Here is a 27,898-nt window from a genome sequence, read left to right as displayed (position 1 = left end):
GCAGAACAAGTTAAAGTGAAGGGAAAGATTTGTGTGCCAGCCATAGAGGCACTTAGTTCTTTCTCACATAAATATTATCTCTTTGTTCTTGTCAGAGCTGAGATGCAGTTATTGTCCTAATTAGCCCAAAGAGTTCTCAGTTATGGCTCCAAGACCTTAGTCTTCTGGAAATCGTCCTCTGGCTTCATGTTGCCCTATCATTGTGACCTTCAATGGGCCATTCAACCAGTGTAGGCCTCGGTATTAGGAGTGATGGGTGTGGAGGGGCAGGCTTACCTCTTGTTTCCAGGTTGTATGTTCTGTGCATCCATTATTCAAGTTTATGGACAAATTTCAACAGAGAAGCTTAGCAGCTTTTCTATTTTTAATAAATGGATATTTTACTCAACAGCACTTAACTAATTTTTGCTGTGTGTTGATATATAGGACATTTTGAAACCCAGCCTAAAAAGTGAGTTCACTATCAAGGCTAATGTACACTTTTCAACTATTTTGCTTGAAATTGTGGTATTTTAAAAAAGTTTTTCAGTAAACATTATAGTTGAAGATAGGCAAAAAAAAAAAATGTATTTTTGTTTGAAAAGATTATTTACACCAGTGAGCATTTATTTCAACAAAACTTGGGTCTCTAAAACATGGAATGTAAATGTCTTTCCATTGTTACTAATATAGGCATTACTGTCACACATACATAGAAATGTCCCTCAAGCTATGATTTCTCTTCTATTTACACTATTTTTTGTGGGGGGAAATAAACAGAACAGTGTTTAGATTATCGCTACACGTTTAAAATTTCTCCCAATGGCTGAGTGCAATGGTTGGCATCTGAGAGAATAAACAGGAAATTAGAGGCACAAACGTTCCCCTTCATCTCCCGCCAGGGCTGGACTCCCTGCTTCATTTATTTTCATAGGACACCAGAAACCTGAGAGTGGTGTTTAAGCGGACCACAGTTCTTTTATAGCTGGTGTACACGTGGCAATCTACAGATTGCCCGATCTTTCTCCTTTTCTCCAAGTTAGTATATTGGCATTCCAAGTACCAAATGTACTTTTCATCAGTGAATGGTTTAAAATGAAGTGGAACAGTGTAGCACTTTCATCATCCTATGACATTGCATTTTTTTTTTTTTTTTGAGCGATGAAAGTAATACACGTGTTGTAGAAAATTTGGGAAAGTATTATACCCTGAAGTCTCACAACCCACAGGTCACCACACTTGGTATTTTAGTCTTTTTCTCTAGATCTACCTGTATTTAGTAAGTACTAAGTCCTTTTGTGTTTAACAAACTGTTTCCAAGGGGAGCTGGCAAGAATGTTAATAGATGTTCTGCGAAAAAAAAAACCGAAAACTTTCCATGGTCACAGGTGTTTGGAAAATGCCAGGTTGAATCATGTTAGACTTAGCTTTGTCATACATGCCCTCCCCAGGGTGGACCCCCTCAGGACTCTCCTCCACCAGGCAGGAATGGCGGGGACAACCCTGGAAGTACTAACTGGGCACAGCCCCAACTTGACAGTGCACCTGCTAACACTGCACAGGTGTGTCCTGCAGCCGGTACTGAGCATCACCTTTTGTTTCTGTTCGTTTTGTAAAATTGAGTTTTCATGTTTTTGTAACCTGCTTTTTACACTTAACATAGTATGAATGTTTTGCACTTAAAAATTTTTTTTCCTCCAGATTGCTTTCCCTCCTTGTGATTTTTCAAAATGTTCATGTATAAAGATTCTGTGTAGAAAGCTGGGGCCTAACCCAGGTGAAAGATCATTTCAGCCCTTGGTGATTGTCTTGAAAGGTTCTGAGGTATAAAGTGTTTATACTCCTTTTGGTTTTGCCTTCCACCCACCCACTCTGAACAAAACTTTAATTTTGGACTACTGTTGTTGAAGCATGTGGATTCACAGTTCCAGAAGCCAAGACTAACTTGTTTGCTTTGGGAAGTCCTGATGAAAATAGGCTGCTTTTAATGCAAATGTCTCATTTTCTCCTGTTGGGGCAGTTCATTTAAGAATAGCGTCTTATTTATTGTATTGTAAAAATAGCCTCTTTGGGAAGAATAGATGGTTCTGGGTAATTCTCCCAGATTGGCTTTTCTTCCATATAGAAATGACTGCTTTGATTTAGAGTAGTTTATTGCCTTCCCCAATTTTTTTTCCCACTACAAAATATAATTTTTTTTTTTTTTTTTGCTGTACGCAGGCCTCTCACTGTTGAGGCCTCTCCCATTGCGGAGCACAGGCTCCAGACGCACAGGCTCAGCAGCCATGGCTCACAGGCCTAGCCGCTCCGCGGCACGTGGGATCTTCCTGGACCGGGGCACGAACCCGTGTCCCCTGCATCAGCAGGCGGACTCTCAACCACTGCGCCATTCGGGAAGCCCAGAAATGTGTATTTAATGTTTTCTAAAGGTCACCAATACCTTTACTAGTATTACTAGTACCTTTTCTCCATGGTTGATTATCTAAAATATTTTTCTGCAGTTACAGGGAGACACATATTTGCCTCGAGTTTAGCCCAAATTATCAATACAAATGGGTTTCCATTTGTTCCCTTCACCCATTCTTTATTTCCTTTATCACAAAAATATCCTTGAATCTTAGCATTTAACAACAACTGTGACTATTTTTTTATTGTGTAGTTGGAAGTGTTAAGAATCAGAGGAGACTGACTTCGGACTATACTACAAAGCTACAGTAATCAAGACAGTATGGTACTGGCAGAAAGCCAGAAATATAGATCAATGGAACGGGATAGAAAGCCCAGAGATAAACCCATGCACATATGGTCACCTTATCTTTGATAAAGGAGTCAAGAATATACAATGGAGAAAAGACAGCCTCTTCAATAAGTGGTGCTGGGAAAACTGGACAGCTACATATAAAAGAATGAAATTAAAACACTCCCTAACACCGTATACAAAAATAAACTCAAAATTGTTTAAAGATCTAAATGTAAGGCCAGACACTATAAAACTCTTAGAGGCAAACATAGGCAGAACATTCTATGACGTAAATCACAGCAAGATCCTTTTTGACCCACCTCCTAGAGAAATGGAAATAAAAACAAAAATAAACAAATGGGATCTAATGAAATTTGAAAGCTTTTGCACAGCCAAGGAAACCATAAACAAAATGAAAGGACAACCCTCAGAATGGGAGAAAATATTTGCAAATGAAGCAACTGACAAAGGATTAATCTCCAAAATATACAAGCAGCTCATGTCTCTCAATATCAAAAAAACAAACAATCCAATCCAAAAATGGGCAGAAGACCTAAATAGACATTTCTCCAGAGAAGATATACAGATTGCCAACAAACACATGAAAGGATGCTCAACATCACTAATCATTAGAGAAATGCAAATCAAAACTACAATGAGATATCATCTCACACTGATCAGAATGGCCATCATCAAAAAATCTACAAACACTAAATGCTGGAGAGGGTGTGGAGAAAAGGGAACCCTCTTGCACTGTTGGTGGGAATGTAAATTGATAGAGCCACTATGGAGAACAGTATGGAGGTTCCTTAGAAAACTAAAAATAGAACTACCGTACAACCCAGCAGTCCCACTACTGGGCATATACCCTGAGAAAACTGTAATTCAAAAAGAGTCGTGTAGCAATATGTTCATTGCAGCTCTATTTACAATAGCCAGGACATGGAAACAACCTAAGTGTCCATCAACAGATGAATGGATAAAGAAGATGTGGCACATATTTACAATGGACTATTACTCAGCCATAAAAAGAAATGAAATTGAGTTATTTGTAGTGAAATGAATGGACCTTGAGACTGTCATACAGAGTGAAGTAAGTCAGGAAGAGAAAAACAAATACCGTATGCTAACACATATATATGGAATCTAAAAAAAAAAAAACGGTTCTGAAGAACCTAGGGCCCAGGATAGGAATAAACACGCAGACGTAGAGAATGGGCTTGAGGACACGGGGAGGGGGAAGGGTAAGCTGGGATGAAGTGAGAGAGTGGCATGGACATATATACACTACCAAATGTAAAATAGATAGCTAGTGGGAAGCAGCGGCATAGCACAGGGAGATCAGCTCAGTGTTTTGTGACCACCTAGAGGGGTGAGATTGGGAGGGTGGGAGGGAGATGCATGAGGGAGGAGATATGGGGATATATGTATACGTATAGCTGATTCACTTTGTTATACAGCAGAAACTAGCACACCGTTGTAAAGCAACTATACTCCAATAAAGATGTTAAAGAAAAAAGAATCAGAGGAGAAATGAATCTTTTAAAATGTATTTATCTTTATGAAAAAGGGTTTAGGTAAGTTTTGGAGCCCTGTTGAAACACTGTCCTACTCTTTATTGGTTGTCTCAGCCTGATTGATAACTGTCACCTCTTGCAGCATAAATGTTGTACCTTTTAAATATTATAAACTGCATTGTAAAGTCCTTTCCTTTATAAACAGCATATCTGGGCCAGGCCTGGAACACATTCACAGACTATGCAATTTCTGGCCATATGCATCGCTTTTAAAGACTGGAGCTAAAAAGCGTTGCGTTTACTTTTGGCATGGGGATTCCTTGTAGAGTATGCAAATTTCCCCCAAGGAAAACTGAATTTGCATGCAAAAGCTCTCACTGTAATTATAACAATTTCCTCTTTTTTTTAAAAATCAGCTTCTCAGCATGCTAAGTATAAGGTTTTCTCCTTCCCACCAAGACAGGTCTTGCGGCAGACTTGGGCTGCTGAAAAGCCTCATGCCAGCTCCCTAAAGTAGCTAAAATGAGACATTATAAGATTTGAAATGCACAGTGTGGGGGACAGAGAGTCTTGGTCCCGTGTGCCTTGAATATCATATATATGTGTGCATGCAAGGTGCCATCTGATTGTAGTTGGAAGAATAAATTAATGGAGTCATTAAAGGGGAAAAAAGGTTTGGTCATCAAGTTTTCCTTTTCCTGAGGGCTGTGCTTACATAGTTTAAATTGTAATAAAAATTAAAATGCCTGAAATGTTTGCGAGTTGGAATTCTCTGCTGCTTTAGCTCATGGGCACCTCCCAGAATGCTCCCTCAGATACCAATACAAAACCCTGGCAGCCCTCCAGGAGAACATTCTTTGAGGTCCTCACTGGCAATTGGGAAAGGGAACTTCACGTTCTGGCTGTGCAGAGTGCAGGCAGGTGTGTAGTCTCCATTCTAAGGTTGCTTGTTGTCATCCGTGTAAAGTGTATAATTTTATTATTTTCTTCAGATATGCCCTAGGTGGGACATCCTTATAAACAGCTGTATCTTGGTCAGGAAAGTCAGGGAATTGGTGTATTGGGGAAAATCACATATTACTAGAGACACTTTAATTACCTTTGTGGATAATTTGCTTTCTAATAACCACAATTGTTAAAATATTAAATTTTATTTGTTTCCTAATAACCCAAGTTGTGAAATCGCTGAATAATCTAACACACCAGACTGCTAAAGTACTACCAAAATAATTAAAATTTCATTTGATTCTGAACACCTTTGTGACCCTGGGTCATTATCAATGTTGTATTAATGTGGAATTCTAGTCGTTGGGGGTCCCTGTTAATAGAATGCCAGACAGGTGGAGTCAGGGGACATAGCAGCATTGCATCGCGTGGCCTGTGGCAGGTGACTAGGGGGAGGGCTGGAATCAAGCTCACAGTGTGACTTTTGCTCAAGATGTGATGTCTTCCTTATCTGGAGGGCTTACTCCTGTTGCAGGCTCAGATTTCTGATGATCTGGGCTTGACCGATGACTGTGCTTCATAAGATGTTCAGATGGGTAGTGCAGATGCTGGGGCCAGAGAAGGGAACACGGGATAACCGGATTGTTGAGTTTTGAGCTAAGCAGTGACCAACTTGTGTAGCATTTGAAGGGGAAGTTAGAAAATGAAAGAAACAGTACAGCTGGAGGGTCAGAGGTGAGGGTGCGTATTGACTGTGTCAGGGAGGGTAATGATCACTTATTCTGAGCTCACTGCACTACAAGGAGGTGGTAAATACTAAAACTGAAGTTGGTTGCAGACTCTCAGCCTTCCCCTTTCTCCCTCTCCTATTCAGCGAGGAAATGAATGAGTGATGACTTTCAGGCGAGGAGCTGAGACAGGGGAGGAAGAGTATCAAGTCCTGTTTGTGCATCACAGAGGAGCAGCTTAGAGCAGTGGCCGGTGGAGATTTTCACAGGCCTGGGTGGCACAGGCCTTCTCCTGATGTCAACCGGAATCCTCACTGCGTGTTTCGGCTGCCTGCTTCCCCAGTTAAAGGCCGCTTTCTGGAACCATTTTGTGGCACTCGGGGAGAATTAACATAGTTTTCTGAGATGCCCGAGTAATGACATTTCTTCCTGTCCAAGAACGCTGCTGTGAAAGGACTGGATTCCTTCTGATGGCCTTGATTGACTTCACATTCAAGGGATGGTTACCTGGAGAAGGTGAGCTGAGACACCAGCCTTTGGTCGCTGATGTTTGGCCACAAATCCACCCCGATTGACTGTGAACTTCACACAATACTGGCCTCACTGGCCTCTCCCTTACTGTCATACTTGCTGAGGCATTCCTTCTGCAAATAGTATCCTATGTGGACCTTATTTCGTTTAAAGAAAGATGAAGGACTTTATGTATTTTTCTGCTCTAGTTCCTTTTTTATTTTGAGTAGTGAACCTTATTCTAAACGTTAGTTCCTATGCAAAGGCAATGAGTCTATGGACTACTTTAAAATTTCCATAAATCTTATTTCATGCATTTTTTAAATCTTCAAGTAATAAATCAAAACCACAACAGTGCCTGATGGTTCTCAAAGAAATCGAAGTGTGAACATTCTTGTAAAAAATTAGGTAAATTGGTATTTCCAGGCATAATACAAATACAATTCCCCCCAAATTACAACTTATTTAATAATAAAAACACCTTCATACCCTAGTGCTATATGAATAAAGAAGAATTTCAAAACTTACAGTATAATTAATATGTAACTGTAGTGTAATTAAGTGAATTTATTCAGTTATTTGAATTATTGGCTGGACTCTCCTTCATCCTAGGTAATACTTGCAGACACATGTTGCTGTTCTGCATTGATAAAATTTACCCTGAATTATGTATTAACTATAATTTTAAGCTCTAAATCTGGTCTTTTTCTGACTTAGAGTATGTTGTCTTTACTAAATATTAAATACGACTTGTAAAGTAATGTAACAGGAGTTTGGAACTCCTATTAACAATAACCAATATCATTTTTGTGCATTTCCAATCCCCCATGTGGACCACACATATTTATAGTTAAAAATGTGACTATATATACAATTTTGTATCCTTCCTCACTCAAAATTACAAAATTAGCATTTCCAATGTTGTGCTCCACCTGTGTGTGTGTTTGTATAGGGCTTCAAATCTTTTATGAAAGAGAATTAAAAATTCTGAATATATCAGTGCCCAATTCCCCTCAGTCCACTCTCTTTCTCTCACTTCCTAGAAGTAACTCCTCTCCTTAGGGTGCTATTTTTCTTTTCCATTTATATTTTTATACTCTTGACTCATGTACATATGTGGGTATGTATGAGATGTGTGTATACACATACAGACATGTTATACATATGCACATACAAATACACATATACGTTATACATATACACATACACACATGTATATACACACATACATATAGTGTGTATATGTATAACTATATATGTGTGTATATATGCACACATACAGTACTGTTGTATATTCTAGAAATTTACACATCTGGACGTGTTTTGACTGCTCAGTTCCACTCTGTTAGTTTTGTTTCATCTATCCTAAAGCCAGTGTCATGTTGCTAAGAAGAGGGTGAGGCACACAAGGCACCCAGGTCACAGGATTTATGGGGACATTTACCCTTAGGCTCTACCTCACTTGCCTCACTCTATTTCATCCCTCACTATAGTTTCATAGTAACTGGGTATTTGGTAGGTTAAAATCTTGCCTATTCTTGGTCCCTTTACTTATCGAATTAATTTAAAGAAACAGCTTTTCCAGTTCCACGAAAAATCTGAAAGGAATTTTTTGACTTGAATCATGTGGAATATAATGGTTCTGTGGGTGTAAACTTGTACACCAGACTTCTGTATCCTGGCCCCTTGCTCCCGTCTACCCTCCTCTCCCGTTGTTGCCTCTCCCAAGACCAGCCACACCAGTCTTGGTGCTATTGTTCAGACTTTCATACGTCATTCCACCTCAGGGCCTTTGCACTTGCTGTTCCCCCTGCCGTGGACACTCCCCGGATCTTTGTATGACTATCTCTTCTTCTCATTCATGTTTCCTGCTCAAATGTCACCTCCCCAGAGACCTCCATGGCCACCCTGTCTAAAATATCCCTTTTTGATCACTCTCTTTCCTCTTACTCTGCCCTATTTTCTTCATATATTTTTCATTATCTGAAATTACATAATATTGCTTATTAGTTATTTTTTTGTTTACCATGGATTTCTTCCACTAGAATATCAGGTCCTTGGAAATAGGGCTTTGTCTAAAGTCTTGATTCTCATCATATACCAAAATTTCTAGTAGCATATTAAAAAAGCAAAAGGAAAAAGGTCAATTTAATATTCATAACACTTTTTTAACCCAGTATATCTAAAATATATTTCTGCATGTATTCAGTATAAAAGTTATCAATGAGGTATTTTACATTCTTTTTGTTTTTTTGGGTTAAGACGTAATTTACACATAAGCACATCTCAGATTGGGCTGGCCGCATTTCCAATGCTCACTGGCCACATGTGGCCACATGTGGTAGCTGGTGGCTACTATGTGCAATAGTGGAGGGTAGAACAGTGCCTGACACACAGGAAGAAATCAATAAATATTTGCTGAATGGATGAACAAGTGAATGAATGAATGAATTTAACTTTAGTGTGTGTAAGTAATGAAAACCTGAGTCAAATTAAAAGTAAAATCAAGTTTCCATAAAGGGTGATTTATTGTTAAAGGAAAGCACATGTCCCTTACTGAAACACTATTGTGCTAACCAAACAATTTCAGTTGTGTCACCCGCTATGCATCATACTAGGCACTGGAGCCTGAGGTGAATAAGACAAGGTCCTTAAGATGTCTGATGTCTGGTGAGTTGGTAAGAACTTGATTCCATTGACGCTCTTGTAGGTTGTGTGTGTGGATGAAACAGCTAAGTGTATCATGGATTACATTTCCACACTCTAACTTTTATTAATATTTAAAAACTTAAATTCAGACTTTATAGTTGCAGAAGTAATTGTGGATCGTCCTGCCACTTTTTATTGAACACATTTCAGGGTACTTAGCATTATGGTAAGGTGCTCAGGGAGTGTGTCTTTGCCCTTGCACTGTTTCAACATGTATTTCTCTAGGCTGGATTCTTAACTCACCTGAACTGTCCTCTAAGCATGATTCTTAAGTATTTCAGCTATATTTTGGGCGCATTGAGATTCTAAATGTGTATCCAGTATGGTCTTTCCTTCGTTTTCAGCTTATAATTGGCGAGTTCCCATAGGAAAAAATCATTATTGGTGCTATAAAAGCACTCCTTATCTGTCACATTTGGGAAATGAAAGTTTTGTAAAGGTCAAAAGAAAGTGTGCCCCCAATTATGATGATGACTTGTACATCACGGAGAGTTTAATAGCTTGGAACCTATCTTAGTCTCCCTGACAGAGTAAAAAGGAGAGAAAAAAAAAAAAAAAAAAACAAACCTAGTCACTCAGTAGCTATTTTACTGTATAGTTTTAAGAAGGAAGAAAAAGAGCTTATTTAAATGCTTTCATCAACATCTATCTCTATACATTCTCTGTGATTTGGAACTATTTAAAGTATATAAGCCCACAAGTTTATTAGTTCACCTTTATTAATTTATCAAGGTTAATGTCTGCATAATGAGTTGAAGATAAAGATTCTCTAGCATCCATCTGCTAGTGTTTACTCACCGTAGTAAGTTTTATAGCTCTTCTTGTAATGTTTCCAAAGGAGATTTCTTTGCCACGGAACCAATTTTTAAAACGCAAACCATGCTGCTGCCTTAGGCAATGTAAGAATTCTGTTCCTTAATCTTTCAGCACATGACAGCCTGTTAGGGAGATCAGATGATGTACCTCTAAGAAGTCCAGGGTGTTTTTGCAGACACTGTTGAGAGTGGGGTGATGCCAGATGGGCAGACACATGACCTGGCGGCTCCTCTTTCCTTCAACAATGTACTTTGGAAGGCTGTCTGCCACTGGTATCTGTGCTAATTATTCTTGCCCCGGCCACAGAGCTGTGGGCACTGCCCCAAGAAGGACACCCTCCATGCTCTCCTTTTGTGAAGGCTGATGTGCACGATGGATGCGAGCGAGCAGACCTACTGTGTGCAGCCTCTGTTATCGATTGATAATGCAGAACTTAGATTAAAGAGGGAGGCCTTAGGAGGGATTCAAGACCCCCTTTGAACATCTTGTTTCAATCCCATTTCATCTGAACTCCCTCAACACGCTCCTTTTCTAAGCTCTTCCTTTCTCTCTCTCAGCATCCACTTGCCATCTGCCTTTCCATCCCTCCTCAAAGCCAGTAATTGCCAGGTGCTCCCCATTCCAGTTCCCAAATCTCTCTCACCTCCATCCTCTTGGCTCCATTTTCAGAATCAGTGTTATTTCTCACCTGCAGAGTGTCGTTTGCTCCCTTACTGGTTGCCCCCATTCTCCTGCCCTCCCCCATTCTCCTGCCCTCCCTCATCCCAAGCTCACATCACTCATCCTTCTCCTGGGGACGGATCCCACAGCTCTCCGCTGTCGTCTTCCGTGGTTTCCCATTGCCTGGGAATAAAGTCCTCACTGAGAGCCAGGCTCCTGCGAGGGGGGATGCCTCCACCCCTCCTCGCCTTGTCTGCCTCCCCCAAACCCCAAGCAGAAGGAGCACCCCCCCCACCTGGGCCCCCCACCTGTGCAGCCCCTGCCTCTCTCTCTCTCTCTTTCTCTCTCTCTCTCCCTGAAAGTTCTCGAAGCTTTTCTCTTTGTGGTGATTCATCCACTCATCATCTGAGACCCTGCCTGTCAGTTTCCAGAAGGCAGCATGGCATCAGCCTACCTTTTTGTCTCCGCTCCCTGCGAAGCATCCATTGCGCGCTTGGCATTCTTTTAACTAGTGAACAAAGCTTCTTCAGCTTCCATACTCCCTGGCTTGGACCTTTTCATCCATTTCCCCCCTTCCTCCGTAAATGCGCTTCGCTGTTTGTTTTTTTGTTTGTTTTTGCTTAGTAACCACCACCCGCAATTATCAGATTCTCTCCCGGCTTCTGGCTTCTCCACAGGGCTCTGGGCTGCTGTCATGTGTCCGTCCACCTGCTCCCTGGTCTTTGGCCTAGTTTCTCATCATTTCCGTGAACGGTTCCTGCTGGTTCTCTTCCCTTTAGCTTTAATCGTGCCAGTCATGATGCCTGTTTCCAAAGCCTGGGCAGCTACTATCTGGTGGAAGTGTAGGAAGTGGCTTGTTTATAATTTCCTAGGACAAGTCGGCTGGTGTTGAACACACTGTTACAGAGTCTGCTGCTAGAATGTTCTGAAATTCTTTCTGGAGAGTTGTTTTGTTTTCCTGTGGAAGGCAAAGATGTCGCCAGTGGAAACAGCACTTTAATGCAGAGTTTTGAATGAAATGTGTCCAAAACAGGCAGCTCTGACCAATGAGGTTAAAGGACATCAGTCTTAGAAAAGTCATGTTTGTAATGATGCTAATTATTTCCGTTTTTTCCAGTTGCTTATATTAAGTTGTTCATATTTAAGGTTTATTCCTGACACAGAATTTATGTCTGTTAGGTCTAAAACTTGACAAGAATAGTTACAAAATATTACAGTTTTCAATTTTAATTATTACTGGCAGCATTCCTGTCCACTTTGTTTTCCCCAGGGCTATTAGGAATGTTACTTATTTAAATGTTTCATTTTGGGGCCAGTGTTTGCCCTTGAAGATAAAATTAAACATGAAATGTATTCTTGAATCTCCCAGATTCGCAGACTAACCAGATTAATCTCTAGTGGTAATTTTTCATGTATACTAACAGGAATAGACACAAAGGAACATTATTTTTATTAAAAAAATTTTTCTAATTGTAAAAATGGTGCTTATTGTAGATAAATTCAAAAATTCAAGAAAACATAAAAATGAAGATCACCATTATTCTACCACCCACAAAAAAAATCACTATAACTTAATGTTATATGTCCCATATAACATCTATTTTTTATAAAATTAGGATTATATTGGACATACGATTTTTATCCTGTTTGTTTTCTCTTAACATTGCATTGTGATTACTTCCTACATAATTTTGTATTAAACATAGCTGTAGTGGTTGTATACTTTTAAATCACGAAGGACTATAACATTTCAGGAATATTCTATTACTGGATAGTTAGGTATTTTTGTTCCAGTGCTTTAAAATCATTTCTATTCCTCTTCAAGATGTAGATACTTACAAATTGGCATATTATAGTGTATTTCTTTAAAAAAAAACCCCATAAGATTAATTAGGTGTGTACTCTTGATTTAAATTGTAGTATTTCAGGAATTGGAAATAGGGAGATTAATTTTGAGTAATGTTATATCATACAGGCATTTAAAAACCAGATGCGTTTAAGGAAAGGCCCAGTTTTGCTTGCTTTAATGTTGGCCCAGGTTTGGAGACTAAAGCATTTACAGACCATTAACTGTAATAGTTTACTCTTGAGACCACTTGTCATAATGAGCTGTCAATTGTTGTGCATCTAAGTGTAGTTAAAGGGACCGTTGGGCTTGCACTTTGAAAGCCAGCGTTTATGAATGTGCAGGAATTGAATTATAAATGTGGTGGTTCAGGCGAGGCTCTACTGCGTCATGCCCGTCTGGATGCACTGTCTGGTCTCTGGAAGATTCTGTGTCCATTTAAAAATAAGAAACAGTGAAACTATTGTGTGCTTGAGCATATGGCTACATGATTTTCATGTTCCTTACGATATATTTTGGGAAAAAAATTTTAATCAAGAGTTATGAATCAGTATTTCTTTATTAGGCATGCAATGAATTAGTTTCAGCTGATAGTTTGGAGAGAGAAAGATGGAAATTGAAAATATTTAAATGTACTTTTTCTTTATAGGTGACTCAATAAAGCTATAGTCTCTAATAATGTATAGTCTGTATTACCTGTTTTATCATGTTTCTGAACAATGTTGGCCTTTTCAAAATATGTGCACTTTAAAAGTAGCTACTCTACTTTTAAAAATTAGTATGACATAACTGGATTACATTTCACATTGTTTTCATGGTTAAGATGCCCTTTGCTTTGAGTGTACAAATTCTAAATGATCACACAGTTAAGAAACTCTTGAAAAATCTTTTTTTTTTTTTTTTTGACATTTCAACTGTTTAATTTTATCCTGTTTTGAAAGGTCAATATTTGGTATGTGAGAAGTTCCCCTTGAAATTTGTTTCTTTCTTTTCCTTTTTTTAACACAAAAGTAGTACCTCCTTGCTAGAATAAAACAATATAGGTGAGTAAAAAGCAAATATTTTATTCAATTCCACTCTCTCTCTTCATTAGAAGTGACCGTCATTAGCAGTTTGGTGAGTTTTCTTCCAGACTTTTCGTCTAAGTTTTTACCAAGCTAGGTCGGTAGATAGATGTTGATACACAGATGATATGCAGATTTTCCTATGTAAATTACCCAGTTCTTTCAAATAGTATACATAAAGTGATCTAATAGGAGTCTACGATCTATGTTATGTGTTGCTATCATACAGATTAGAATAGAGGTCAGCATACTTTTACTGAAAAAGGCCAGAAGGTATTTTTGACTATGGGCTCCACACTTTTTATTGCAACTCTTTAGTGTTGTAGCACAAAATAGCCACAGAAAATACCTAAATGAATGGGTGTGGTGGCTGTGTCCTAACAAAACTGTATTCATGAACACCAAAAGTTGGATTTCATATAATTATCATGTGTCATGGAATATTATCCTTTTGATTTTTTTCAACCATTCGAAAGTGTAGAAACCAAACTTAGCTCATGGGCTCTATAAAAGCAGATGGATGGCAGGCCAGATTGGTCCACGGGCTGTACTTTGCCAACCTCTGGTCTAGAGTAAAAAAAAAGATAAATTTATTTACAAAATTCAATCATACTTTTTTTTCAGAGTTAAATATCATAGTGAGATTAATAAAGGCAAAGAAAACACTTCTTTTATAGAATACTCACCTGATACTTTACGGATAGTGAATGAAAGGAAATATTTAAGAAGCAAGCAAATGAGAGAAGAACGGCTGAGAGCAGACTTATGTGGGGCCTCAAGTGCTGGAGGGCCAAAGGGGGTTTTGGTGTTATGACCAATTCACAGACTCCCTGAGCACTTCCCCAGGGAGAAGTATCCCCAATCCTGTTTTTGAAGCACAGCATTAGTATAAACTTCTGCTTCACATGGAGACCTGTATTTGCATGTATCATCTTTTTATATGAACTTTGTTTTGTAGTGTTAGTTGACAAGTATCATCTTTGTAATTGACAATTTTTTTTACACACTCTGCAGTGGATTCTTAAAAGTTTATTAATTATGAAGTTTTGTATTACTTATAAGAATGTAAAATAGAAACATTGAAGGTTGCCCAGGAAATATGTTACCTTTTAAGCGCCCCCAAATAGATGCTTTGTAATGTTAAGGCCGTCCAATTGATTTCAAGGATGCTCTCCAAATGCCTCTGATGCTCTTGATTTGATCCATTTACCAGGTGTGTCTCTTGATGGCAATTCTGCTTTCACACCAATGAGAACACTGTGATCCAGTTTTGCTGCCTTGTGGAGTAATTGCTAGTTTTAACATTGTAAAATAAAACAATAGGACACCTATTGTGGTACCTGTGAAATTGTTATTTTCCACCATAATTGCAAAATACTACCTGTAATTCATAAAACAAAAACTTTTTATTATGAAATAAGGAACAATTGATTAAGGATTTATACTATCTGATTTTATATGCTTGGTACGTGGTTTAATGAAAGTGTGTGGTAAAAAGTAAAAATAAATTTATTGTGTGTGTGTGTTTTTTTAAACCACTTGTCCCGTATTTCATTTAGTTCATCTGAAGTAGAGAATAAAATAGTGTTTCATTTTTTTCTATTGGCTAATTTGGCAATTTGAGGAATGAAGGATATTCTTACTAGATAACCAAATACAAGTGTCAAAATACATACATGCATGCCATACACACACATACATGCATACAAATGCACACAAGCATATATGAAAAGGGGTTATATCTTTTTTTTTTGAAGTTCTTTGTATAAAAGTGAGAAACTATACATCAGTGTAAAGAAGAATATAAAAGTGTGTGTATTTTTACTACCCAGCCATAATCGCTATTAATAATTTTGGGAATACCTTTCAGTATCTTGTGTCTCTCTCTATACACATATGCACATATACTTATATTTATTTCTTTGGTCCTATTTGTTACTTGTCTACCATGTGCCTGACACAGTGTGAGGCATTGTGGGCACAAAGGTGAACAGAACAAGCCCCTCTTTTCCTGAGGTTTACTTTGTTCTAGTTGGGGGAGATAGGCCATAACCAACAGGTTACTGTATATCTGGTAATGGTGCGTGATGTGAAGAACATTAAGAACAGGAAGAGGGACAAAGAAGGTGTATGTAGGGTGTGTGTGTATGTGTAAGGGTTAGAGTAAACATGGTAAGGGTTATACTACCCATGCACTTTTGTAACTTGCATTTTGAAATTAAAAATACAGCATGAGGTGGCTTCCCTGGTGGCGCAGTGGTTGAGAGTCCGCCTGCCGATGCAGGGGACACGGGTTCATGCCCCGGACCGGAAGGATCCCACGTGCCGCGGAGCGGCTGGGCCCGTGAGCCATGGCCGCTGAACCTGCGCGTCCGGAGCCTGTGCTCTGCAACGGGAGAGGCCACAACAGTGAGAGGCCCGCGTACCTCAAAAAAAAAAAAAAAAAAAATACAGCATGAACATTTTCTGTGTAAGTAGACATACTTCTAAATAAGCATTATTCCGAATGGCATACTCTACTGATATGAATGAATGAGTTTTATTTAACTAGTTGCCCAATATTATACAACAATTTTTGCTTTTTTAAAAATTTGCTTTTTATGAGCAAGGCTATAAGAAATATTATTTCCTGAAGATAAGCTTTTTTGCACACTCTTAGGATAAATTCCTAATAGCAGAATTACTGGGTCAAAGAATAATCTTTTGTTAAGACTTCGGTTATGTGCCCAGTATGATTAAAAATATACGGCTACTTCGTAATTCAATTTGTTTTCCTTTCCTCTTCACTCTTCCCTCCACATTTTCAAAGTTTCAAATCCAAGCAAAGGATTTAAAGAACTTAAAGGACTTGGTACTGTGATAACATACTACTTTAGTGGTGATTTTTTTGTTTCTGAAATCAGATTCGTATTGTGGGTGGGAAGGCTAGTGCACTTATAATTGCATCATTGCACAAGCTAACAAAGTCCTATTTGTTGCTTACAAAGTTGGTGTGAAACGAAGAGAAAAAAACATTAAGCACAACAAGCCAGGAGCTTTGGAAATGCAAGAGGGTCAGTGCAAGTTTCAACATGTCATTTCATTTGCTTTTTTTTTAAGGTCTGATGAAAGTCTAAGAATATTGAACTGCATTACAAAAGAAGCATTCAGTCTTGGGAGAAGACCATTTTATTTTTTTTCAACTTGCCTTAGGATAGTTTTTTTTATCACAATAAAATAAAATTTATTATTTTAGATGAAAATTTCTAATTTACCATCACCTTCCACTGGTTTTCTTTCAGGTGACCATCTATGTAATACTAATGCTAACAATATTGGCGTATACCTACATAGCATCTACTCTGTGCCAAATACTGGATTACCTCATTTTAAAGCTAGACAGAGAGATTCTTTTCTTTTCTTTCTTTTATATTAATTTTATTGGAGTATAGTTGATTCATAATGTTGTTAGTTTCAGGTGTACAGCATAGTGATTCAGTTATACATATACATATATTCATTCTTTTTCAGATTCTTTTCCCATATAGGTTATTATAGAATATTGAGTAGTTCCCTGTGCTATACAGTAGGTCCTTGTTGGTTATCTATCTTATATATAGTGGAGTGTGTGTGTTAATCCTGAGCTACTAATTTATCCCTCCCCCGCCTCCACGTTTCCCCTTTGGTAACCGTAAATTTGTTTTAGAAACCTATGAGTCTGTTTCTGTTTTGTAAATAAGTTCATTTATATCATTTTTTATATTAGATTTCACATATGAGTGATGTCTTATGATATTTTTCAGGGGGATTATTTTCCACAAGAGAAAGTGGAAACTTTAACACCAAGGTACTAGAGGGTTAGCAGCTCTAAACCCCGTTGTTTTGGGCTCATTTTGACATTCTCTGTGTATTGTATTTTTAATATAAAATTATGTATTTAGTGACAAGCTTGGAAACAGATTAAGAAGTTTCTCGTACCAGAGTTGCTGCTCAAAGTGGAAAAATGCAGCCAGGGGTGTAAGTCAGTCAGAGCCCTGCTTCATGGTCTTTGGGGCTTGAGGCTTCTAGCGAGGTGAGGAGGTTTGAACTTTCATTGATCCTTGGGACTTGTTAATGTTAGAGCACTTACAGGCCAACCCTATTTAGGCAGTTATCGCAAAACCACAGAGAGTGAGTCCTAGACCTGCGATTACAGAGGGAAAATGTGCATCTTTTTGAAGACTGCAGCTACCTAGCACCTGCCTCAAATCAACAGTAAACCTCTAAGGATCTGTATGACAATGCAGTGGATTTGGTGGGAGATACATGCATACTTCAGAACGTCTGCTTGCATCCTCCTTTTTTGAAGTTAAAAGATAAATTACTTTAATTGATGTGTCGTCTAGCCAGTTTCTAGCACATAAATAACTTTCAAAGTGGAAGGCAGTTTCAGCCACAGAAAATTGATGGTATTTTCACTGCAAGTGTTTCCCCTTAAAGTCGTTGAAAGAGTCCCTTAGCAGATGTTTTCTGTGTTTGGATTGTTTTCCCAGGAAACCCATGAATGATGTTTGCACGTGACAGCGCAGTTGCCTAGGTCAGGAGCAAACTTATCTGATCTCGTGTTGGAGGCTGGACATCTTCTGTGTTGACTTTGCACAATGGCAGCTATTTGGAAAGAAATCGTCTTTTTCTTAGTGGGATAAATTGAAGATGTGGTCATGTCAGCGAGAAATTAACATAAAGCACAAGCAAAGCAAACTAGTTTCTCTGTATTAACATAGAACATTATATTCATTATGCCCGTCAAAATATAGGAGGGCTAATTGAGACTGAAAAAATAAAGTCAACGCTCCTCTAAGGGTTTCCTGGCAAGGCAGCTCATCCCCTCTAAGCCTCTTGCCTTTCCTTCACTGTGGGCCTCTGGGCTGTCACATAACAGAATCTTGTGAAATTACATTAAATTAGAGAACACTCGGGTGGTATTAATAGCATATCTTGACATTTTTTCATGGCTCAAGGAACAATAACTGATTATCTACTGTAAGCCAGATCTGCTTTGTGCTGGAGCAGTTCTTTCTATCTGTCTGTTAATCTTTCTATCCATCTGTTGACCCATCATTTGATGTATCAACCAATCAACTAAATGATCTGTTGATCTTCTTTCCTTCCTGCCTGCCTGCCCTCCCTCCCTCCCTTCCTGACCTCTCTTCTTCCAAACTAAAATCTAAACAAAGCTAGAAGGAGGCAGTCTCCCGGCAGATGAGCTCCGAATTCTAATCTTACCTTGGGTCCTGACTGACAAGATAACACTTGCTCTCTGTGACCTGAAACTTCCTCACCTATTGAATGAAGGGCTGAGATCAGCGCCTTCCAGTGCAGTTGGCAGTTTTGGGCATTTGTAGCTTCTGGATCTGCCTCTATTTTGGTCCTGGCTTTACCACCTCCTGTCTGTGTGACCGTGGGCAATTTATTTAATCTCACTATGCCTCAGTTTCCTCATCTGTGAAATTAGGATCATAATTTTACTTACCAGCTGTTTGGAAGATCAAATGAGGTGATCTGTTTAAATTGCTTAGAACAGTGTGTGGTGCATATTAAATGCTCAACAAACATTAACCTTGTTACCATTACTACAATTATCTCTCATTTGTGTGCCATAGATGCTTGACCTCCTTTCCTGTCTCCCAGTTTTCTTCTCCTGTCCATCTTCACAAAGCTCATAGTCTAGTATTGAGACAAGTGTAATTACCTGGCAAAAATAGAGGAAGAAGATGACCTGTAATTGGGTATTAGAGGATGAGAAGGGGTTTGCCAGGGAGAGAAGGCAGGGGGCCATCGTGGGCAGAGGGAACTGTGTTAGTAGGTGGGAAAGAACTCAGCAGGCTTGGTGTACAGCACACAGTTGTGGCTGGTGTGGAGGATGCTTGTGGGGTGATGGAGGGAAATGTCATCCTGCATCAACATACAGAGGGACACACAATCACACCAGAGACACTGGCTCTTCACCACAGTGATTCGCCTCCGTTGGGGGTGGGGCATCCATGATTCCCCAAGGGGTGGGGTGTGAATCTTGGAGAGGCCGTGAGGGACTCATGTATGGATTATGAAACCCTCACCATTTTCCCCCTGGGGATACATGCTTCTCTTTTTCTTCACATTGATGTAATTTAATCTCAGGGCTCACTTATCCATTGGCCAAACTTTGGGGGATAAGGAGCCCCAGTTTTTACGCTACTGATTTAATAGCTAAGCAGCTCAGCATAGCACAGAGAGCCCCATGTTGGGTATTGTGAGGCTTCAGGCCTGGATTTGCTTCTAACCAGTGGTGGAACCTTAAAAGCCACTTTCCTTCTCTAGGTCATGTTTATCTGTGGGATAAGAGAAGTGGTTTGGGGGTTCTTATGCACCCCTTTGGCAGTTCGGTGAAGCCTCTAGGAACCCCTTCTCTAAATAACTTTTTAAATGCATCAAATGAAATACACAGAACTACAAAGGAAACTATTACATTGAAATAAAGATATAAAAATAGTAAATACATCTGTGGCATGATAATGTGTGTACATCTTATTAACACATTAAGTGGCATAATAGCTACTGTAATCTTGAATTATTGATGAACACAAGTGATATTTTGTAATATCTGAAATAATTCTAATGTGATAAGAAAATATCTGGAATTTATATTGAAAACCAAGTCATAGGTGGTGTTAATACCACTGTGGTTTGTGATTTATATTTATAATTAGAGGAAATGCCATACTTCAGTTAGAGTTGAGTGAAAATAATCATGTAATTATTTTTACCATCCCAGTTTATGGAGCCTTGGGTTATATCTGTGGACCTGTTGGGTGGTCCATGGAACTCAGGTTAGTGATTCCTGGACTAGATGACTTCTAGGATATTTCCTTTCCTGATTCTTTGGCTATCAAATGATGTGATAATCTGCATAATAGTCAATTTCCAAATAAGTGAAAAATGTTAAAATTCCCATATAATTTTTAAAGCTCACGTCATTGGTTATGAGAAAAACCAAAGTGCTCAGGGGGCACAGGAGGAACTTTTATCTATGGTATTTTACCGGTGTCTGGTTCAAGAGTGCTAGTAGCCATTGTTCAAGGCCCTCGGTAATAACAACTAAAGAGGTGTCCGTTGCACAGTTGATCTCATTTACAATAGTTATGTTCCATAAAGTCTCCATGAACGTTGACTTAGTGAATACAGAGCCATTGCTCTTAGTGGACTTGCGGGGATAGGTTCCCATGAGCCTCTGGTCACATTTTGATCAGCTGATCAACATATAACCTTGTTTAAAAAAAATCGTACTTAACATGTATTGTTGATTCATTGACATTGAATTCACGGCCCGCAGCACTAAAACTCATGTCTGAATGAAGCTTGTCTAACACGTATATTTTCTCGGTAAAGCACATCACAGCCTTCTTGAGCTTAGGAGTACTAGACAGCACTTCAGCATGATGCTCAGGGCCTTTTAAAGAGTGAAATCATCAACAAAAAGCACAAAATTTCGAAAACTATGCCACTACATAGACTGTAGAAAGAACACTTGTTTACGGTATGAGAGCTGAATCAAGAAGGTAGAGCAGAGCTTTGTTTGACCTCAGCTGGAGTCGTGTGCATCAGTGGCTCAAATTTTTTGCCTCTCTGCACATGTCCACTAAGGACCACCAAAGTGCTACGAGTAGCTGAATTTGCAATACTGGGGATTGACCATATATGTTATATTTCTCTCTGGACCTGAGATTTAGTTGTGACACTGCCACTCTTTGTGTCTGACCTTGGTTTTGTGGTTTCACTACTCTGGATCTCTGTTTTTTTATTCATAAAAAAAGGATGTTGGGATAGATCAGTAGTAGTAGTAGTAGAATTTTTTTTTTAATAGTAGGAGTAACTTTATTCACGTGAAAGCCCAAGGTATAAAGCAGTAGTCAGCTCCTTGTCTCCTCCACATCTCTTGCCCTCCACCATTTTTATCAAGAACATGTGGAAAACTATTGGGCTAGACTTCCAAGGCCATTTTTCCATTGGGTTATATTTTATTCATTTGACAAATACTGAGCTTGGCACAATTCTATGTGCTGTTCTTGCACCAAATTCACTAAAAATTGATTAGAGCTATTTGAAAATGGCCTGCAAATACTTTTTATTTGTAATTCTTATTAAATAGGTTTTCTACTAGTTCTGCATCTTCTGACCTCTCTTAATAATGAATGGCTGAAATTAATCTTTCAAATTTGCTATTGTTTCAAACTCATCAGATTCATTTAGGAGCTCTGTTCGGTCTTCACTCACCCTGGTATGGGCATCCTTCCTCTGTGAGATTAGAATCAGAAACGCCCTCCTCATTGGTCATATCTGAAGGTAGGTCATTTGGAAAACAGGACCCCCACCCACAAGGTAAACCCATTCCAGGGGACACCCAGTATTTTCCTGGGCATCCCTGCCACTTTGGGGTTGTGTTTACTGCTCTACTAGAAGGTTGTCATGATGGCGATGCCTTTCCCCTCTGGAGCATGCATTTTCATAATCCCTGTGTGCCAAAATAGTAAAATAATGTAACAGTATGCATTAAAACAACCTTGAAGCGACCTTATACTAGTTTAAAGCACATTATAATTTTTACATATGGCAATTGATGTGTGATTTTTCCTAGTCTTCAATGAAAACTAAGTTTTGTACCTAGATTGTACCTGGTTCTTCAGAAGAGATTGATGCCTCTAAGAGGAAAATTGGGAAGAAGGGAATTGACAGTAGATTTGGATCAGTTTGTTTTAGTCCAGTGAGTGTATTATAAAAATGAAATCTTCAAATTCACCTGAAGACTAGTACTTAATCTTTAGTGAGGGAATCTTTCATCATTGGTATTTCTGTCCTTTAGGGAAAAAAAAATAGGATTTTCCTCTGAAATGCCTTTTTCTTATGAAATGATGAGATTGAATGATTTCTATTTCTGCACTGAGAGCTGGCTTAAGGAAGGCACGAAGGTGTGGTAGCTTCAGTTTTAATTTGGTATGGATCATTTCATGTCTACAATCATTGGTTTTTAATAAATCTGTTGATGTTCAGAAGGTCTGGGCCAAAAAGACGTGGTCTACAAGGAAACCCTGTTCCAACTGTGGAAGACTGATACCTTGGTGGCCCCAGTGAACTCTGCCTCCCATCACTCAGGCCCTTGTATATTCCCCTCCTCATTGACTTTAGACTTGACCATACAGCTTGCTTTGGTCAAAGGGACATTAGCAAGCATGATGCAAGCAGAGGCTTGGTAAGCACTGGCACATTAGGGCTTGTCCTCTGGAAATGCTCCTTCTTGGAAGCCACCCTTGGTGCTATAGAAAAACTTAGGCTAGACTCTTAACTGATCAGCCATGTGGAGAGAGAGACCTTGAAGGATGAGAGCCATCTTGAATGTTCCAGCCCCAGTCAAGCTTTTGACTGAATGCAGCCTATGGAGTGACCTCAGCTACACCACGTGGAATAGAACTGCTCAGCTGAGCCCAGCCACCCCAGTGAATTGTAAGAAATAATCAATTATTGCTGTTTTAAGTCACTAAGTTTTGCAGTGGTTAGTTACTTAGCAATAGATAATGGAAATTATGCCCTACTTCAAAAAAGTGTGTGCAAAGGGACATTATTCTGCAAAGATACCTTGTCCATTTGGCTTGTAGAAAACTGTATTTCATAATGCTGTGATGCTGTGATGTCTTCAGAAGTACAGTGAGCAAGGGTAGGCATGCATGTGTATGTATGTGTGTGTGTGTTCGTGTGTGTGTGTGCATGTGTGTGTAAGTTAGATATTGTGGGATCCTTTCTTCCACCATTGCAGCTGAGTATTATGCATGCAATATTTTTATTTCCACGAAGGGTATACCTGAGGAAGGTACCTTGAAAAGTAATTGCTCTTTTATTCATTCAGGTTGTGGAAGATACTGAAAAGTATAAAGAAAAGAGCCATCACCCAGAATCCCACCACCCAGAGGCTAACTTTGGGAAGTTTTCATATTGTAACAACAGTTAACATAACAAAAAACTTCATTTGATTCTTCTTTGAAAGTCTATTGTATAAAGTAGGTCCACTGAGAGGGTGGACTCTCTGATATCCTTATAAAAGTGGTTATAAATGTGCACCCAAATCTGCAGGTTCACGTGCTGGATTGATAGTTTATATCCCCTCACTCCACTTCATTCTCCATACTGCTGTCAGACTGCTTTTTCTAAAAGGCAAATTTCTGACTTTGTTCTGCCTATGCAGTAGGTCCACACTGCCTCTAGGACGGTGGGTCTCAATTAAGGGTGATTTTGCTTCTGGGGAACATCTGGCAATGTCTGGAGACATTAATGACTGTATTGGGGGTGTTAGGTGTTGCTATTATCTAGTGAGGAGAGGCCAGGGATGCTGCTAAACATCCCACAATCACAGGACAGGCCCCCACAATAAGGAATTATCCAGCCCAAAATGTCAGCAGTGTGGTCACTGGCTCTAGGGTAAGGCCAAAATAGTTGTGCCCTTTCTGACTTCACACTGACCTCTGACCTTTTATCGCTTGTGCATTTTCCATATGCAGTACTAAATAGATTTCTGTTTTCATATCTTCTCACCTTTTGACTCTTTCCCACAGTCTGGAAAACCCTTTCCCCAGAGGTAATTTCTTCTTTGTGTATTTTATTACTATGACTCTGCTCACTTCCATTTTTCTAACTACGCTGAGTTGCAGTTACTTTTTGAAATCTGTTTTCCCTTCAATCTGTGAATTCAAGGTGAGCTAGGACCAAACCACATGTCTAGTAAACATTTGGGTGAATGAATGAATGTTTGAATAAAACCAGTGAAAAAGAGGGTGAAGCTGCACACGTTGAGAACAGTACATGGCTCACCCTCAGCAAGTTTTCTTTGCTAGCGGATGTGACTCCTTCCTGCAAAGGCACTGTGGTCACCAGTTCCCACTGCACATGATTTCAATGTCACTGCACTTCCCGGGGGATCTTCCTCAGGCTTCTTTGCCCCATAAGCCCCATAACAGGCATCAGTATCTGATTTCAGGTGGCTTGAGGGAGTAGAGAGGTAACCTCAGGCATGTGAGGAGTGGGGAGATGAAGCTTTGTGCCCCAGATGCCCACCTGTAAGAACCAGGGAAGGGAAGGTTTTAGAGAAGTGAAGGATTGATTCAAGCCCCTGTCTTTTGCCTTAAGTTACATCAACATTAACTCAGCATGATGTAAAACAGTTGTTCTCAAACTTGTATGCCTGTCACTGTCACCTGTACAGCTTCAAAAAATACTGTCATTGGTTGTCCAGCACCCCAGAGATGTTGATATAATTGGTTTTTGGTATATCCTAGGCTTCATAATTTCTGAAAGTTTTCTAGGTAAATCTATTATCTTTGAGAATCACTGATGTAGACAATTAGGTAGATTATAGCTCTTCATGCTAGTATTTCCAAAGTAATTTAATAATTTTCTTTTTGGTAATTTAATATTTCTTAACAATTTTTGTATAAATAATAAATTAGTATTTATAACTTTGTTTAAACTTATATTGGCTGTAAGATAATTTAATATCTAACTTTTTAGTAATTGACATTGTGTAACTTCATTTTCTTCTTTCCTCTTCCTTCTTGAAACTCCTCCTTTCCTTCTTTACCTTGAAACTCATATGAAATATCATAGAGAAGCAGCTGACCATTCTTCGTGTTGGAGGAAATTGGAAGGAAACCATTTTTTAGATAGTCTGCCCACAAAGATGCAAAATTAGAACTTTCCTTTTGGTTTGTATCCTCCCTCTTCTGTTTCCCATACCCACAAACTCTGAATTCTTTGTGCCTAAGATAAAAACTAGGAAGACCCCTCCATCGTCCTAATAGTCCTTCTAAAAGGCTTACTGTACTCTCAGGTTCTGCACTTTTTTTTTTTTTTTTTTGCGGTACGCGGGCCTCTCCCTGTTGTGGCCTCTCCCGTTGCGGAGCGCAGGCTCAGTGGCCATGGCTCACGGGCCCAGCCGCTCCGCGGCACGTGGGATCTTCCCGGACCGGGGCACGAACCCGTGTCCCCTGCATCGGCAGGCGGACTCTCAACCACTGTGCCACCGGGGAAGCCCGGTTCTGCATTTTATTACAGATGGTGCATTTGTTATGAATATGCTGGGTAAGAAAAAGAAGTGAAAGAGCCTTTTTTTTTTTTTAAGTTGGGTTATTTTTTGTTACTGAGTTATTTGAGTTCCTTATATATTTTATTTTTGAAAAAATTATTTATTTTATTTACTTATGTTTGGCTGCATTGGGTCTTTGTTGCTGCACAGGGGCTTTCTCTAGTTGTGGTGAGCAGGGTGCTACTCCTTGTGGTGCGCTTCTCATTGCAGTGGCTTCTCTTGTTGCAGAGCACAGGCTCTAGGCTCACGGGCTTCATTAGTTGTGGCACGTGGGCTCAGTAGTTGTGGCTCACGGGCTCTAGAGTGCAGGCTCAGTAGTTGTGGCACATGGGCTTAGTTGCTCCGTGGCATGTGGGATCTTCCTGGACCAGGGCTCAAACCCGTGTCCCTGCATTGGCAGGTGGATTCTTAACCACTGTGCCAGCATGGAAGTCCTGAAAGAGCCTTTGAATGCTGTCTTATCATCTTCCTCCCTCCATGTCCTCCTCTGCTCCCTTCTACCCTGCTTCCAGGCATTTTGTTTGCTTGTCATATGTTTCCAGATATTACTGAGACAAGGTCTTGATCACCTGTCAGAACGGTGTTGCTCATGACCAGTGGTTGGACTGATTTTTGCCATTATCTTAAATATGAGAGCTAGAAACAACATTCATTCCATGGCACTGCATGCCCAGCACTGCACTTCCGTTTTTTCCCTTAATATTCAGTTTATGGAATTTGGGATCCAGTGGCTTCTGCCACTAAGTAGGTAAGCACTGCTCTAGGGTGGCCACTCTGGGCAGAGGCAATAGCTTTAAGAGAAGACTAGAATCATTCTGAGGTGCAGAATTTTAGGTCACTATATTCTGTTTCATTTCAAGAGGGAACGTTAGAGTAGGAAGAGTTTGTTGAGATGGTATAGATAGTGTAACCCTATTATGCCTTTTTTGTTCCATTTAATAAAACTGAAGCCGAGGGCCCTTCTTTAATTTACCAGTTGATCATTGCTTATGGAAGGACCCTAGGTCCCCCTCTTGGAGGTGCTACTGGGTGTGGGGAATGAGGAAGTGAAATGATTTGCTCATTGAGACAAAGTTTTGGCAGAAACACAACTATAAAGCAGGTCTCCATTTCTTGAGGTGCTTACTTTATACAAAATTTCCAGTCTTGATTTTTTATAGGTTTTTCCTATAATGGAGTAAGACGATGGTCAATAGATGTTTATACAAGATTTATAAGTTTAAGAATAATTGACTATACGTATGCTGTCAAAGCTAGGAAATTTGACTTAAATTAGTATCTAATGGCCATTTGGTTGATAGGTTCAGTTCTTAATTTCTAAAAGTTATTTTCTTATGTATGTGTAACTGAATAACTTTGCTGTACATCAGAAACTAACACATTGTAAATCAACGATACCTCAATAAAATAAATTTAAAAAATAAAAGTTTTTTTATGGTAATACAAAAGTGCTTTTTGCTTTTTCTGAATTACCTAACTTTAAGAAAACACACCAAAGAGTGGAATTTTGTGTCAGTCCACTGTTGGGCTGTATGCTTTATGTCCCTTTTACTGCTGAAAATTTTTAGCAAACTTTAAAGCTGGATGAGAAACTTAAAGGTCCTCTTATCTGAGTTCATTGGACAGATGAGGAAATCAAGGCCTGGGGAGGTTGTTATTTGCTAAGGTTCACAGAGCAAGTTCAAGGCCAAGTCGGAGACTTAGAAGTCACATTGTTTGACTTCAATTTCAGTACATTTTTCCTTGGGTGCAGAGTAACCACAGGCAGGGCCAGTACCACACATGCACACGTGCCCACACTCTCACATTCTTCATAAGTCTGTTTTCAGAGGCATGGGTTGTGGATTGTCTTCTCTCAAAGCTGGCCTGAGATGAGGGTTGGGGTGCAAATAGCTTACTTGTCAGACGGTCCCAGGAAGCACAAGTAGGGGAGTGGGGATGTGAGATAAGGAAGGAAATGCAGCCAGTATAGGGTGTGTGGACCCCAGGTTGATCCCACTGGGGGCAACGGAGTGCTGTCTGCAGAGCACTGTGTTTTGGAGGCGGTGTAGAATAGGCTTCACAGTAGTCTTCTGCAGGGGTGAAGAGCTGGGCTATTTGTTGGAGGTCTTACTTGTAGGCACTTGATGAAAAGCCCACCATCAGAGTCTCGGGTCCTAGAGTAAGGCCTCGTCAGTGTGTGTGGGAGCTGAGTGCCGAGGGGCTGTGGAGGGGTCACTTCTGCAGGCTCACAGGGAAACGGAAATGGGTGTAAGTGGAG

General features: G+C 39.5%; 1 protein-coding gene across 1 annotated transcript in view; it reads left to right on the top strand.

Annotated features, from left to right (window-relative positions):
* The window catches only part of PLCB4 (phospholipase C beta 4), a 420,273-nt gene that overhangs the window by 46,385 nt on the left and 345,990 nt on the right, over window positions 1-27,898 (top strand). The window lies entirely within an intron of this gene.

The sequence above is a fragment of the Aethalodelphis obliquidens genome, unplaced genomic scaffold (genome assembly GCF_003676395.1).
Source record: "Aethalodelphis obliquidens isolate GAN/ISIS:26980383/991018 unplaced genomic scaffold, ASM367639v1 scaffold18, whole genome shotgun sequence".
NCBI classification, from domain to species: domain Eukaryota; kingdom Metazoa; phylum Chordata; class Mammalia; order Artiodactyla; family Delphinidae; genus Aethalodelphis; species Aethalodelphis obliquidens.
This window is presented reverse-complemented; position numbering and strand designations above follow the sequence as displayed.